Genomic DNA, 15,347 nt, shown 5'->3' on the forward strand with positions numbered 1-15,347 from the left:
AGCCTGTAATCCTAGCACTTTGGGAGGCCGAGACGGGCGGATCATGAGGTCAGAAGATCGAGACCATCCTGGCTAACACGGTGAAACCCCGTCTCTACTAAAAAATACAAAAAACTAGCCGGGCGAGGTGGCGGGCGCCTGTAGTCCCAGCTACTCGGGAGGCTGAGGCAGGAGAATGGCGTAAACCCGGGAGGCGGAGCTTGCAGTGAGCTGAGATCCGGCCACTGCACTCCAGCCCGAGCGACAGAGCCAGACTCCGTCTCAAAAAATAAAAAAAATAATAAATAAATAAAAACTGAACCAGGTGTGCCAGGTGCAGTGGCTCATGCCTGTAATCCCAGCACTTTGGGAGGTTGAGGCTGGTGGATCACCTGAGGTCTGGAGTTCAAGACGAGTCGGGCCAACATTGTGAAACCCCATCCCTACTTAAAATACATAAATCAGCCAGTGTGGTGGCGAATGCTTGTAGTCCCAGCTACTCGGGAGGCTGAGACAGGAGAATTGCTTGAACCTGGGAGGGAGAATTTATAGTGGGCTGAGATCAGGCTATTTCACTCCAGCCTGGATAGCAAGAGTATAACTTCATCAGATGTGGTGGCATGTGCCTGTAGTGCCAGCTCTCAGGAGGCTGAGGGGGGAGAATCACTTGAGCCCAGGAGATAGAGGCTGCAGTGAGCCATGGTTGCACCACTGCACTCCAGCCTGAGGGACAGAACTAGACCTTATAGCTAAAAACAAAAAACAAAATAATCAAACGAAAAAAACCGGGCACGGTGGCTCATGCCTGTAATTCCAGGACTTTGGGATGCCAAGGCGGGTGAATCACCTGAGGTCAGGAGTTCAAGTCCAGCCTGGACAACATGGTGAAACACTGGATGTCTCCAGCCCACAGCCAGAGAGGACCTGAGGCCTGCCAGCAGCCGCGGAAGGGGGTTTGAAAGAGGATTCTGAAGCCTTGAGAGAGCTGCAGTCCCGGTTGACAGCTCAATGGTATCCTGGTGAGAGCCTGAGCCAGAGGACACAGCTAACCTCACCCAGATTCCTAGCCCATGGAAACTGTGAGAAAAAAAAAAAGGTTATTGTTTATTAAGCTGCTGAATTGGGGGCAATTTTTACCCAACAAGAGATAACGATTACAAGGATATTGCTTATTACTCAAAATCACTATATAAAGCCCCTGAAAAATTGAAAGCTGCAACCAGGGAAACACTGAAAATCTCCAAGAACACTGTGTTTCTTCTTGAAGACAGTGAGAAAGCGTATACATTTGTTTCCCTTTTAGTTTTGGCCACCAGGAAGCTCAGAGCCAAATTTACGACGCAATTTTAATAATTTTGTAAGCCCCTATAGCCTGCTTATCTGTGTTCTTATTCCTGGCCTTTCATTTTATGCTGACTTTTGGTTTTCTTCGTCCTGATTGTATTAGCTCATCTTTATATTTTTCTATATGATTTGAATTATGGCAAACCACCTCAAATTCAGATTACAGAGAAGCAAGGCATTCGTAAGTTTTTGTTGTTGTTGTTGAGTCTTTCACTCTGTCACCCAGACTGGAGTGCAGTGGCACGATCTCAGCTCACTGCAACCTCTGCCTCCTGGGTTGCAGCAATTCTCATGCCTCAGCCTCCCGAGTAGCTAGGATTACAGGCGCTCAGCAATACACTCGGCTATTTTATTGTATTGTATTGTCTTGTATTTTTATTAGAGATGGGGTTTCACTATGTAGACCAGGCTGGTCTTGAACTCCTGACCTCAAGTGAGCCACCTGCCTGGCCTCCTAAAGCGTTGGGATTACAGGCTGTGAGCCACCACACCCGGCCCATAAATCATTTTATAAAAACAGTTTTTTAATTTAGAACATAGTTTTGCACATTAAAAAAAAAGTTTCGCGCAGGTTGAACACAAAGTGCCTACAGGTGGTAGTGGGAAGATGAGGTCATAGGAGTGTGGCTCTAAAGTTCCGAGCATTGGCCAGGGTTGATTTGGATTGGGTCAGAAATATCAAGTGATAACGACGAAAAAGGGAAAAAGGATGGAAATTCGGAGGGAGGGGCCGAGGCCTCGCCCAGTCACCCACAGTAGCATCCTTGCAATGTGTTCCTTGCACCGGTCCCCTAAGTCCCTCCCGCGCCAGCCGCCCAGCCTCGCCCAGCCCCGCCCCTCCCCGCCCCGCCCCTCTCCGCCCCGCCCCTCTCCCTCCCGGGTCCCACCCCTCCCCGGGGCCCAAGCCTGGAGCGCGCCTTGCCCGGCGTCCTCAGTCTCTGCCGGCCATCCGGCGTCCCGGCCGTTGCGTGCTCCGCCCCCTCCCTCCGCGCCAGCGCTCGCCTTCCCCGCCCCGCGGGCCTCACTCGGTTCAGGGCGGTTGGGCCGCACGCCTGTCGGGGCGGGGCTGGAGCGGGCGACCGAGCCAATGGGGCGCGGCGGCGGCGGCGGCGGCTGTTGCGGTGGCTGTTGCGGTGGCGGCTGTGTGGGACCCAGACGGGCTGAGATGGAGGCGGCGGGAGGCGGCGGGAGGCGGCGGGAGGCGGCGGGAGGCGGCGGGAGGCGGCGGGAGGCGGCGGGAGGCGGCGGGAGGCGGCGGGAGGCGGCGGGAGGCGGCGGGAGGCAGGTGGCGGCGCCCGTCCTGCTGAGAGTGTCGGTGCGGCGGTGGGAGAGAGTAACCGACATGCAGTGTGCGCCGCCGCCGGGATCCTGCTCTCCATCTGCGCCTACCATGTGAAGCTGGAGAAGAAGCGGGGCCACGGGCCGTCTGCGACCTGGGACCTGGATGAAGTGCTGCGCTTGCCTCCAGGTAGCCGGCGTTGGGGAGTGGGGCCGGGAGCGGCCGAGCGGGGCGAGCGCGGAGGCCGAGGCCGGGGAGCGCGCGGCTGGAGCTCGGGACTGGAGGCCGCGGGGACCGGGCCGCGGGGGGACTGGCGTGGTCGGGCCGGGCGGGGGCCACCCGAGCCCAGGTCGCGGGGAGGAGGTGGCGGTGCCGCGAGGCAGCCGGGGAGGAATGAGGTGGCGGAGTGCAGCCGGGAGGCCGGGGCAGACGGGGAGCGGTCGGGCGGGCTGGGACCGGGCTGGGCGGGAGCGCGAGGGGGCTGCGGAGGGTGGGTCTCGGCCGGCTTGACAGGTTTCCTGGTTCTCGGGAGGCGGCCGGGGGTGTGGGACCCTGTCCGCCGCACCCGCGAGACCAGCGGCCACCTCTTGTCCCCACCGTCGCTGCAGCCGAGGCTCTGGGGCCGGCTCCGACCCGAGGAGGGTTGCGTTTCCCACTGTCTTCGTGATGCTGGGTCAGGTGTTTCCGTGGTCAGGCCTCTTTGTACTCCAGCGCTGGTGAGAATTTGCAGACTTACTGGGACGGTGACATTTGCGGATAAACACGAATTTGACCCTATTCTGGAAGAAGTTTCCGGCACTTAACATGCCTGATTTCTTGGATTCCCCCTCGTATATTTCAGTGTGCCAGGAAGGGGGGAAATGTCTGAGTTCGAGTCTAGTTTCAGCTTCATTGGAGTAAAGGACAAGTATGTTGTGTTTATGGCGGTGTTTTAGGCATTGGGATGACTTTTAAACATCGTTGCTTATTAATATAATAGGATACCCATAACAGATTAAAAACACATGCTTTGTTAAACTGGAGCTATTGGTTTGTGTTACTGATCATTTTAGGTTTTTTTTTTTTTTTAATGTTGTAGTTGGTTTGTCTGTTAGGTTTTATTTTAATGCATTAAATTTCCCTAGGTAAGTTACTTTGAAAAAGGGGGGAATTTACATTTTAAAAGAGGCTGCTTTTTTTTTTTTAATGGGGTGATTAAAAACAAAACAAAAGTCGAAGGAATGATTTCAAAATTGATAGGTTACGATTTTAATAGAGACTATGTCTGATATTCAGATGTTTGTTTACAGCAGTCACATTTGAGCGATTTCTTCCGCTCCTGTTGATTGGTAAATTGGTATGTATCAGAAATGTATAGCTCACTAGTTTATTTCGACTCACATATTGTTGATTACATGAACAAGGTAGCATTGGAGTTTGTCTTGTTATTGGTTACAAACTTTAGGGGGCTGATCTTTCCACTTAGCTTTTTTCATGGACCAGATACTCTTTCTCATTTGCTCTTAAACAAAAATCATGTAGCTTTTTACAGGGGAAATAATTATCATAGGGCCAAATGAAACTTTTTAAAAATGCATTTAAAATGTAGGTATCAGGTTACAGGGGAAAATACACAGATGTGACAAAAAGCTCACATTTGTTGTTGGTTATTCAGACCAAGGTTAATAGGCTGATTAGACTCTCAGATACTCTTTGAGAACCATTGAGTGTATTTTATGCAAATATTTTTATGTTATTTCCACTGTCAGAAAGGACTTTTAAACTTGTAAGTACCTTCCACCCAAAGTTAGTTGAATGAATAAATATGTAAGAAAAACAAGTAGCAGCACATTTCAAGTATTTAAGAAACAAGAAGAGCTAAAAATAACTTTTGATCCTAGTTTAATATGGAATTTAAGCAGAATTTTTTACCAATTTTCGATTTTTTTTTTGAAACAAGTAGTCTATAATAAATGGACCTTTTAACATTGGGGCATGGAAAGAGTACTTTACTGTATGCTTAAGTTGTTTTATTTTTTGAGACGGAGTCTTGCTGTTGTTGCCCAGGCTGGAGTGCAATGGCGCGATCTTGGCTCGCTGCAACCTCCGGCTTCCGGATTCAAGCGATTCTCCTGCCTCAGCCTCCCCAGTAGCTGGGATTACAGACTCCCGCCATCATGCCAGGCTAATTTTTGTATTTTTAGTATAGAAGGGGTTTCTCCATATTGGCCAGGCTGGTCTCAAACTCCTGACTTCGGTTGATCCGCCTGCCTCGGCCTCCCAAAGTGTGGGGTTACCACGGTGAGCCACTGCGCCCGGCCTTAAGAATTTTAAGTTCTTAAAATTGCCGTTTCTTGGCTGGGCACGGTGGCTCACGCCACAATCCCTGCCCTCTGGGAGGCTGAGGCAGGCGGATCAACTGAGGTCAGGAGTTTGAGACAGGCCTGGCCAACATAGTGAAACCCCATCTCTACTAAAAAATACAAAAATTAGCCGGGCGTGGTGGCGCATGTCTGTAGTCCCAGCTTCTCGGTAGGCTAAGGCAGGAGAATATCTTGAACCCAGGAGGCAGAGGTTGCAGTGAGCCGGGATCGCGCCATTGCACTGCAGCCTGGGCGACAAGAGTGACTCCATCTCAAAAAATAAAAAATAAATAAAAAAAAAATAAGAATGAACTTTTCTTTAAAAAAGAGAGTTTCGAACCATTTAATAAGCATACACTCTAAGTATTCTCATAGTTATATATCCTGCAAGAGCTCTGTGTTTGTGCACCATAAAACATCAAGTAGTGTATTAAAAGCATATATAAGTACATGTAAGACTAAAGGTAACTGGATCTCTTCATAGTTTTCAATGTGAATTTAATATGTTGTGACTGAAAGTGATGTTTCGTTGTATAGCTGTGGACATAAAATAGTTTAACTTAGATGCTTGCTAAAGGAGGACGGGTAAAAATAAAATACGCTAATAAGAAGAGTAAATAACTTATTTGCCAGCTATACAGTGAAATTATTTTAAGAAATTTGTTCAATTTGATGAGCCTGTTTATAAACTACTTGCAAAAATCAAGTAGTTTATAAACTAATGATTTCATAAATGAATTTACAAATCAACTTGTTTTTCAAGTAGTTTATAAACAGGCTGATCAAAATCACATGTGTGTATATACATATATAATCACATATATTTGTACATGTATAGACTCATTTTCTTTTGGAAGTTGGTAGACAAAATATGGAAAGTTTTTATTTTGTCAACCTGAAAGAGACTTTAGATGAAAGCTGATTATTGGAGACCTCAAGTTAGTTTATTATGATAGTGATTGCCATGTAGCAGTACTATTCCAAATGTGACTGTTTTAGGAAAAGACAGTTTGAGCCCAGAGGAAAGTTAACAGATGAAAAAGATTCCGAAGAAAGTAATCTTCGAGGATCCAGAGTCAGCACGTGGTTTTGGATTGCTTAAACTCACTTTATTCTCACTTCACAATCCCTAAATGTCTTAACCCAAACAGAATAAGGTAGAGATTAATGAGAGAATCTTGAGGGGCATCTGTGTTTTAAGTAAAGTCCTCTATTATTCTGGGGAGGCATAATGATGGGAAGTTCCAGACTTTTAGATTTCTAAAGAATATTTTCCCCAAATTAGGAGGCTACAATAGAAATGCTGATTTTTTAATTCTACCAGGTACAGCCAATAAAAAGAGTAACACACCACTATCTCCTATCACCATCATTTCATTTAACAAGAGGATATTTCCATTCAAACAATTTGAAAGAACAGAATCTCTCAGAATAAAAGATCTTTAAATGGGGAATCATTTAGCTCTATGGAAAAGTTTACTTTCAGACCAGCCTGGCCAACATGCTGAAAGCCCGTCTCTAGTAAAAATACAAAATTATCTGAGCGTGGTGGCATACACCTGTAATCCCAGCTACTCCAGAGGCTGAGGCAGGAGAATCACTGAAACCCTGGAGGCCGAAGTTGCGGTAAGCTGAGATCGCACCATTGCACGCCACCCTGCGTGACACAGCGAGACTCGGTCTCAAAAAAAAAAAAAAAAAAAAAAAAAGTTTACTTTCATGTTCTTACTATTTCCCATAAATCATTGAAAACTCTGCTGCAAACCTGCACCAGCCTGCCAGCTAACATTAAGTTAGCACTCCCTGCCCCCTTGGTTTGGTACACTGAGCTCAAATCTAAGGAATCTGTGTGGGCTTCCAGCCCTCCCAGTTCTTAGACTTGTAGCCTTATCTTCATGATGCCTCAGTTTCTTATCTTAATTAGGGATTTTAACATCTACTTAGGGCCTGGTGCAGTGGTTCACACCCATAATCCCAGCACTTTGGGAGGCTGACACCCGGCAGACCTCTTGAGCTTAGGTTTCAGACCAGCCTGGGCAACAGGGCAAAACCCTGCCTGTGCAAAAAATACAACAGTTAACCAGACATGGTGGCGCATGCCTGTATTTCCAGCTTCTTGGGAGGCTGAGGTGTGAGGATCACTTGAGCGTGGGAGGCCGAGGTCCATAGTGAGCCGTGATGGTGCCACTGCACTCCTGCCTGGTTGGTAGAGAGAGACCCTGTCTCAAAAAAGAAACAACTAAACCAAAAAAACCTACTTTGCTAGATGAGTGTTAGGATGAAAAGTGATACATGTATGTTCCTGAAATAAAGTTTGTCCTCAGTTGTAGCTGTCACCATTGATTGGAGATGTTCCTTTTTTTTTCAGTGTTTGATAATAAGTGCCTTTAAGTATAATAAGTTTCTTGTATATACTTGTTTATATATTTGGATATTAATTGTTTTAATGTAGCATATTGCTGACATAAAGACGTGTTCATTTAAAACAATTTTGAAGTTGTTTTTGAAGAGAAAGTAATATGCGGAATTTTTTTTTTTTTTTAGATGGAATCTTGCTCTGTCACCCAGGCTGGAGTGCAGTGGTGCGATCTCAGTTCACCTCAACCTCTGCCTCGTGCGTTCAAGTGATTCTCCCATCTCAGCCTCCCGAGTAGCTGGGATTTCAGGCACCTGCCACTATGCTTGGGTAAGTTTTGTATTTTCAGTGGAGACAGGGTCTCGCCATGTTGGCCAGGCTGGTCTTGAACTCCCGACCTCAGGTGATCCACCTGCCTCAGCCTCCCAAAGTGCTGAGATTACAAGCGGCATCCACTGTGCCCGGTTTTAATATGCAAAATATTCTATGTAAGTATTTCCTGTATATTAGACTCCCTCTACGAAGGGTTTCTATGTAAGCATAGTACAAATGATCTGGAAAGGCTCATAGACTTGGCAAATCTATGTTTCTTAAAACTATAAAAATAGTCCGGTTGTCCTATGGTATATGTATAGGACATATACTATAGGGGATTGGTTCCAGGACCCCTGTTTTTACCAAAATCCTGGCATAGTCAAGCCCCCACTGTGGGCCCTGCAGAACCTGGGTATATGAATAGTTGGGCCTACATATATGCAGGTTTCATTCTGCATTTGATTGAAAAAGATCCACATGTAAGTGGGCCCACACAGCTTAAACCCGTGTTGTTCAAGGGTGTACTGCATTTGAAAATCAAGTCCACAAAAAACTTGCCATGTTTTACAAAATGTTGAATTTTACTACCTCCCCCATATCAAAATGTTGGATTATTACCTCTCCTGTATCTTAAAGTGCAATCTATTTACTACCCCATTGAGATAATGAGACTTTTAGAATTAGAATAGAACCTTGAGCCGGACATGTTGGTTCACACCTGTAATCCCAGCTGATGTGGGTGGGTCACTTGAGTTTAGGAGTTTGAGACCAGCCTGGCCAACACAGTGAAACCCTCTCTCTACTAAAATTGCAAAAAAATTAGCTGGGTATGGTCGTGGGTGCCTGTAATCCCAGCTACTCAGGAGGCTGAGGCAGGAGAATCACTTGAACCTAGGAGACAGAGGTTGCAGCGAGCTGAGATCACACCACTACACTCTAGCCTGGGCAACAAGAGCCTTAAAATAAAAAAGCCGGGTATGGTGCAGGCACCTGTAATGCCAGACAGGAAAATCACTTGAACCTGGGAGGAAGAGGCTGCAGTTAGCCGAGATCGCGCCATTGGACTCTAGCCTGGGCAACAAGAGAAAACTCCATCTCCAGAAAAAAAAAAGAACGTAGAAGTATTTACTGCTCCTTGCTTTGTCTGAGATTCACAGGTTAAGTGACTTGCCCAACACAGGTTGTTGTTATCTTGGGCAGGATATCTTGGACAAATTGAGACTTGACACCTGGCTTCCAGAGTCCCCTTTGCACCCTACTGCCTGAGCCTGGAAGTTCTAGATGAGTTTGAACAACATAGTGAGGCCTTGTCTCTACAAAAAATAGCCAGGCATGGTAGCATGTACTTGTAGTTCTAGCTACTCAGGAGGCTGAGGTGGGAGGATCGCTTCAGCCTGGGAGGTTGAGGCTGCAGTGAGTTGTGATCACGCTACCGCACTGCAGAGAGGGCCACGGAGCAAGACCCTCTCTCTCTCAAAAAAAAGAAAGGGTTAAAAGTATGTCTTCTTTTTAAAAAATAGAAGGCCAATATAGATATAACAGAAATTGTCATATTGTCAGATTCTTTTCTGTACTCAGCCCTAACAAAACATGCTGTCTTCAACTTTACTTAGTTGAAGACAACTTTAGTTGAAGACAGAAAAGGTTCTAATTTGGGTTCCCTTTATCCAAGGAGTCTCCACTTTTGCTGTGTATTGTTCAAACTGAAAAGAGACTTTGTATTTAATCTCAGATGTCATTAAGTACTTGAAATAAATTAGATTTCTAGTTAAATTAAGAGCTGCTTCAAGTTCTTAATTAGTAGTACATTCAATAGTCAGGAATACACACCGTTGTTGTTGAGACGAAGTTTCGCTCTTGTTGCCCAGGCTGGAGTGCAGTGGCATGAACAAGGCTCACAGCAGCCTCGACCTTTCAGGCTCAAAGGATCCTCCCACCTCAGCCTGAAGTTTCTGGGACCACAGGTGTGTGGCCACACGCCTGGCTCATTTTTAGTTTTTTGTAGAGACGGGGGTCTTGCCATATTACCTGGATGGGTCCGGAACTCCTGGGCTCAAGTAATCTGCTGGCCTCAGCCTTCTAAAGTGCTGGGATTAAAGGCATGAGCCACCGTGCCCTGCTTGTCTTCTTTTTCAAGTTGGTCAGTTCTCCTTGCAATGAATGCCTTTCCCCTTAAATTTGAAAACCTGAGGAATTACTGACATAGAAAATTTCCATTTCTTTTTCTCTCTCTCTCTCTTTTTTTTTTTTCCTGAGATGGAGTCTCACTCTGTCACCCAGGCTGAAGTGCAGTGGCTCGATCTCAGCTCACTGCCACCTCGGCCTCCTGGGTTCAAGCGATTCTCCTTCCTCAGTCTTCCGAGTAGCTGGGACTACAGGTGCCCACCACCATGCCCAGCTAATTTTTGTATTTTTTAGTAGAAACAGGGTTTTCACCATATTGGCCAGGCTGATCTCGAACTCCTGACCTCAGGTGATCCACCCGCCTCGGCCTCCCAAAGTGCTGGGATTATAGACTATGAGCCACCGCGCCCGGCCTGTCCATGGATTTTTTAAAAAATGTGCTTTGAGCAATCTAAAATGAAAGCAGTCTGCCTAAAATTTATATTCATATATTTCTACTATATTACAGATATTGATTTTGTGGAGCTATGATTTCATAAGATATTTTAACAGTAATGAAACATTTTATAATTTTGTATATTGTTATTTTCTAAAAAGTTTAGTTATTTAAGTGCAAATGCAAAGGACAGGAGTGATCATATTGAAGCACTAGGAGAAGACTGTGGGTAAAAATTCAACCTCAAATATGCAAATATTTAACTTCCTATGTGGAAATAATGTCGTTTTACAAAAGAAAAATGAACATATTTGTTTGCAAGGTGTTCTTATACACACACACACACATATACACACACACACACGTGCGCACCTTTAGAAATGGTAACCAGGCCGGGTGCAGCGGCTCACGCCCGTAATCCTAGCACTTTGGGAGGCCAAGGTGGGTGGATCACCTGAGGTCAGGAGTTTGAGACCAGCCTGGCCAACATTGTGAAACCCTGTCTCTACTAAAAATACAGAAATCAGCTGGGTGTGGTGGCATGCGCCTGTAATCCCAGCTACTCGGGAGGCTGAGACAGGAAATTGCTTGAACCTGGGAGGCGGAGGTTGCAGTGAGCCTAGATTGCACCATTCTACTCCAGCCTGGGCCACAGAGCAAGATTCTATCTCAAAAAAAAAAAAAAAAAAAAAAAAAGAATATGGTAACCAATCTATATTCTTTTTAGGTGATCTTTGAAAAACAAAAGCAAAGCAAATCTATCTGCAAACACATCTAGGTGGGGCAAGAGTGTGTGAAAATGGGACATTAATTAAGACTGATTGATGGAATAAGTGATGTAGAAAGCAGACAAAGTCCCTTCCACAATTTTGATGAAAGTTCTTTCAATTTGTCTCATCACTCAATAAGAAATAAAATCGAAAATAATTTACATTGTCCTACTATTTACATTTTACTAACTCCGTATCTATAGAGGTATAAGGGATTTTTAGAAGAGAAACAAGGTTGAGACTTTTAAATGTGAATTTGGATAAAAGATGAATCTTCAAAAGTATTGATAATTTTGGAAAATAATTTTTAAGAAAGGCATGACAGCCAGTGATTATCTAGTTAGGCAATTTGTTGCCAGGGATTGTGAAGCTTTACTATAAAAACTATAGGATGAACAATGAATCCTTGATGCTGAGATTTTATTTGTCTTCTTTTTTAATAGGTGGACATTATACCACTGATTACCAAGGCAGACACAATTTCTAAACATGATTTACAGATGTTTAAGAGTAAGATAATGAGTGAATTGATTAGCAGTGGCATCCAGATATATCAGCTCCCAACAGATGAAGAAACTGCTGCTCAAGCAAACTCCTCAATTAATGTAAGTTTCAGTAACAATATCTGACAAAGAGGCTATAAATGAGTGTTTATTTTATCCAGAATCTAGTGTGAGAATTTTTACATTTTCTTCATTTTGAAAAGTGTCTGCTGAGAATTGATTCTTTGTAAGCAGATTTATTTAGATTTAATTCAAACACCGTGTTCCTCAAGGATACTGGCCTATAATTTTCTTCTTGGAAGTATATTTTCTTGCTTTGATATCAAGGGGATGCTGCCTCATAAAATGACTCTGAGGGTGTTACCTCTTTTTTCTATTTTTTCAAAGAATTTGAGGATGTTTTATATTAAAATTTCTTTGAGTGTTTGGTAGAATTTACCCATGAAGTAATCTGGTCCTACGCTATATTTTGGAGTTTTGAAAAATTACTTCTTTAGTTTCTCTATTTGTTATTGGTCTCTTTAAGCTCTCTATTTATTCTCCATTCAGTCTTGGTAGGTTATATGTTTCTAGTCATTTCACCATTTCTTCCAAGTTGTCAAATTGGTTGATTTATAATTGTTCATGATAGTCCCTTATAATTCTGTTTATTTCTGTAAGAAATAAATTTCTGTAATAAGTTGTAATATCTTCTCTTTCATTTCTTATTTTATTAACATGTTCTCTATTTTTGCCCTTAGTCAAAGTAAGGGCTTTGATTTTGATTTTTTTTCCCCAAAATCAACTCTTAGCTTAATTGATTAATGTTTTTGTTTTATTTTTTGAGACAGAGTCTCACTCTGTTGCCCAGGCTGTAGTGCAGTGGCACAATCTTGGCTCACTGTAACCTCCATCTCCCGGATTCAAGCGATTCTCCTGCTTCAGCCTCCTGAGTAGCTGGGATTACAGGAGCGTACCACCACGCCTGGCTAATTTTTGTATTTTTAGTTCAGACAGGGTTTCACCATGTTGGCTGGGCTGGTCTCGAACTCCTGGCCTCAAGAGATCTCCTAGGATTACAGGCGTGAGCCACCGTGCCTGGCCGATTAAAACTTTTTAAATTCTCTATTTCATTTATTTATGCTCTAATCTTTATTATTTCTTTCCTTCTGCTAATTGTTTTTTTTTTTTTTTTTTTTTTTTTTTTTTTTTGGTGTAAGGTTAGGTTGTTTATTTGAGATCTTTTTGGTTTTTTTTGAGACGGAGGCTCCCTCTGTCGCCCAGGCTGGAGTGCAGTGATGCAATCTCGGCTCACTGCAATCTCCACCTGCCAGGTTCAAGCAATTCTCCTCCCTCAGCCTCCCGAGTAGCTGGGACTACAGGCATGCACCACCATACCCAGCTAATTTTTTTTTTTGTATTTTTGGTAGAGACGGTGTTTCACCATGTTAGCCAGGCTGGTCTTGAACTCCTGACCTCAGGCAATCCACCTGCCTCGGCCTCCCAAAGTGCTGGAATTACATGCACAGGCGAGATCTTTTTTTAAGAGATGTAGGTGTTTACTACTATAAACTTCTTTTGTTTTTTATTTTAGATTCAGAGGGTGTAAGTGCGTATTTGTCAAATAGATATATTGCATAATGGTGAGGTTTGGCTTCTAGTGTAACTATCCTGAGATAGTAAACTTTGTACCCAACAGATCTTTTTTTTTTTTTTTTTTGAGACATGGTCTCACTCTGTTGTCCCAGCTGGTGTGTAGTGCCGTGATCATATCTCATTACCAGTAGATAATTTTTTGACCATCAACCTCCTTCCAATCTCTGCCTTTTGGAGTCTTGTTTTCTATTGTTTCCATCTTTATGTCCTTGTGTACTCATTGTTTAGCTCCTGCTTATGAGAACATGTGGTAGTTGATTTTCTGTTTCTGAGTGATTTCACTTAGGATTATGGCCCCCAACTCCATCCATGTTACTGCACAGAGCATGATTTCTTTTTTTCATGGCTGCATAGTATTTCATGGTGTAGATGCACTACATTTAAAAATTCCAGTCAACTGTTAATGGACATTTAGGTTAATTCCATGACTTTACTATTATAAGTAGGAATGTAATACACATATGAGTGAAAGTGACTTTTGTATATAAGGTTTACTTTCAGGTAGATGCCTAGTTTAATCACTGGGTCGAATGGTAGCTCTATTTTTAGTGCTTTGAGAAATCTCTATATTGTTTTTCATAGAGTTTGTGCTAATTTATGGTCCCACCAACAGTGAATAAGCATTCATTATTCTCTGCATCCACACCAACATCTGTTGTGTTTGCAGTAATAGCCATTCTGACTATGTAAGATGATATTTTGTGTGTGTGTGTGTGTGTGTGTGTGTGTGTGTGAGTGTTTGAGAAAGTCTTGCTCTGTCACTCAGACTGGAGTGCAGTGAAATGATTTCAGCTCACTGCAACCTCCGCCTCCTGGGTTCAAGCGATTCTCCTGCCTCAGCTTCCGGGGTAGCTGGGATTACAGGTGCTCACAACCAAGCCCAGCTAATTTTTGTGTTTTTAGTAGAGTTGGGGTTTAACCTTATTGGTCAGGCTGTTCTGAAACTCCTGACCTCAGGTGATCCACTCGCCTTGGCCTCCCAAAGTGCTGGGATTACAGGTGTGAACCACTGTGCCCAGCCTTTATTGTGGCTTTAATTTGCATTTCTCTGATGATTGGTGATGTTGAGCAAGTTTTCATATGTTTGGTGGCCACTTGTATGTCTTCTTTTGAGAAATGTCTGTTCATATCCTTTGTGGTCTTTTTAATGGGGTTGTTTATTCTTGGCTGTTGTTGAGTTGTTTGTGTTCTTTGTAGATTCTGTGTATTAGTCCTTTTTCAGATGCAAAGTTTGCAAATATTTTGTTTCTATTGTGTAGATTGTCTGTTTACTCTGTTGATCATTTCTTTTGCTGCGCTCTTTAGTTTCAGTCCCATTTGTGTATATTTGGTTTTGTTGCATATGCTTTTCAGGACTAATTTATGAATTATTTGCCTAGGCCAATATCTAGAAGAGTTTTTCCTACATTTTCTTCTAGGATTTTTATAGCATCTGGTGTTTCATTTAAGTCATTAATGCATCTTGGGTTAAAGTTTGCATATGGTAAGAGAGATGGGGATTCAGTTTCATTCTTTTGCCTATGGGTAGCCAATTTTCCCAGCACGATTTATTAAATAGAATGCCCTTTCCCCATTGTTTATTTTTGCCAACTTTGTCAAAGATCACTTGTATGTAGGCATGTGGCTTTATTACTGGTTCTTTATTCTATTTTCTTTCACAATTTTTTTCTCCCTTTTTTAGCTGTATCCTTCCTAGCAAGGGACTGTTTATTCTGTTCTATTAATCAGTCCGTTTTTGTACCAATGCCATACTGGTTTATTTAGTATTGCATTATAGTATAATTTGAAGTCAGACACATGATGCCTCTGGCTTAGTTCTTTTTGCTTAGGATTACTTTGGCTATTTAGATGGATTTTTGGTTCCATATGATATTTAGGATCATTTTTTTCTAATCCTGTAAAAAATGTTATTGGTAATTTGATAGGAATTGTGGTGAATCCTTAGGTTGCTTTAGTTAATATGGTCTCGGTAATGTTATTGATTCTTCCAGTCGAAAAATTCCATAAATTTTTGGAATAGTTTCAGTAAGATTGATACCAGCTCTTTGTACTTCTGGCAAAATTTGGCTGTAAACCCATTTGTTCTTGTTTTTTTTGTTTGTTTGTTTGTTTGAAATTATTTTATTACTGAATCTATTTCATTACTTGTTATTGGGCTATTTAGGATATCTATTTTTTTCCTGGTTCAGTCTTAAGAGGTTGTATGTTTCCAGGAATTTATCCATTTTCTTTCTTTCTTTTTTTTTTTAAGGAATATAAAACCA

At 43.1% G+C, this 15,347-nt stretch overlaps 1 protein-coding gene across 1 annotated transcript in view; it reads left to right on the top strand.

The window, feature by feature from the left end:
* Window positions 1-628: 628 nt before the first annotated feature.
* CHCHD2 (coiled-coil-helix-coiled-coil-helix domain containing 2) overlaps window positions 629-15,347 on the top strand; it is a 136,646-nt gene continuing 121,927 nt past the window's right edge. Inside the window, exon 1 of the mRNA XM_050783541.1 lies at window positions 629-638. The gene's annotated coding sequence lies outside the window, so the exon portion shown is untranslated. The remainder of the gene's footprint in view (window positions 639-15,347) is intronic.

This window comes from Macaca thibetana, chromosome 3 (genome assembly GCF_024542745.1).
Source record: "Macaca thibetana thibetana isolate TM-01 chromosome 3, ASM2454274v1, whole genome shotgun sequence".
In the NCBI taxonomy this organism is placed as follows: Eukaryota; Metazoa; Chordata; class Mammalia; order Primates; family Cercopithecidae; genus Macaca; species Macaca thibetana.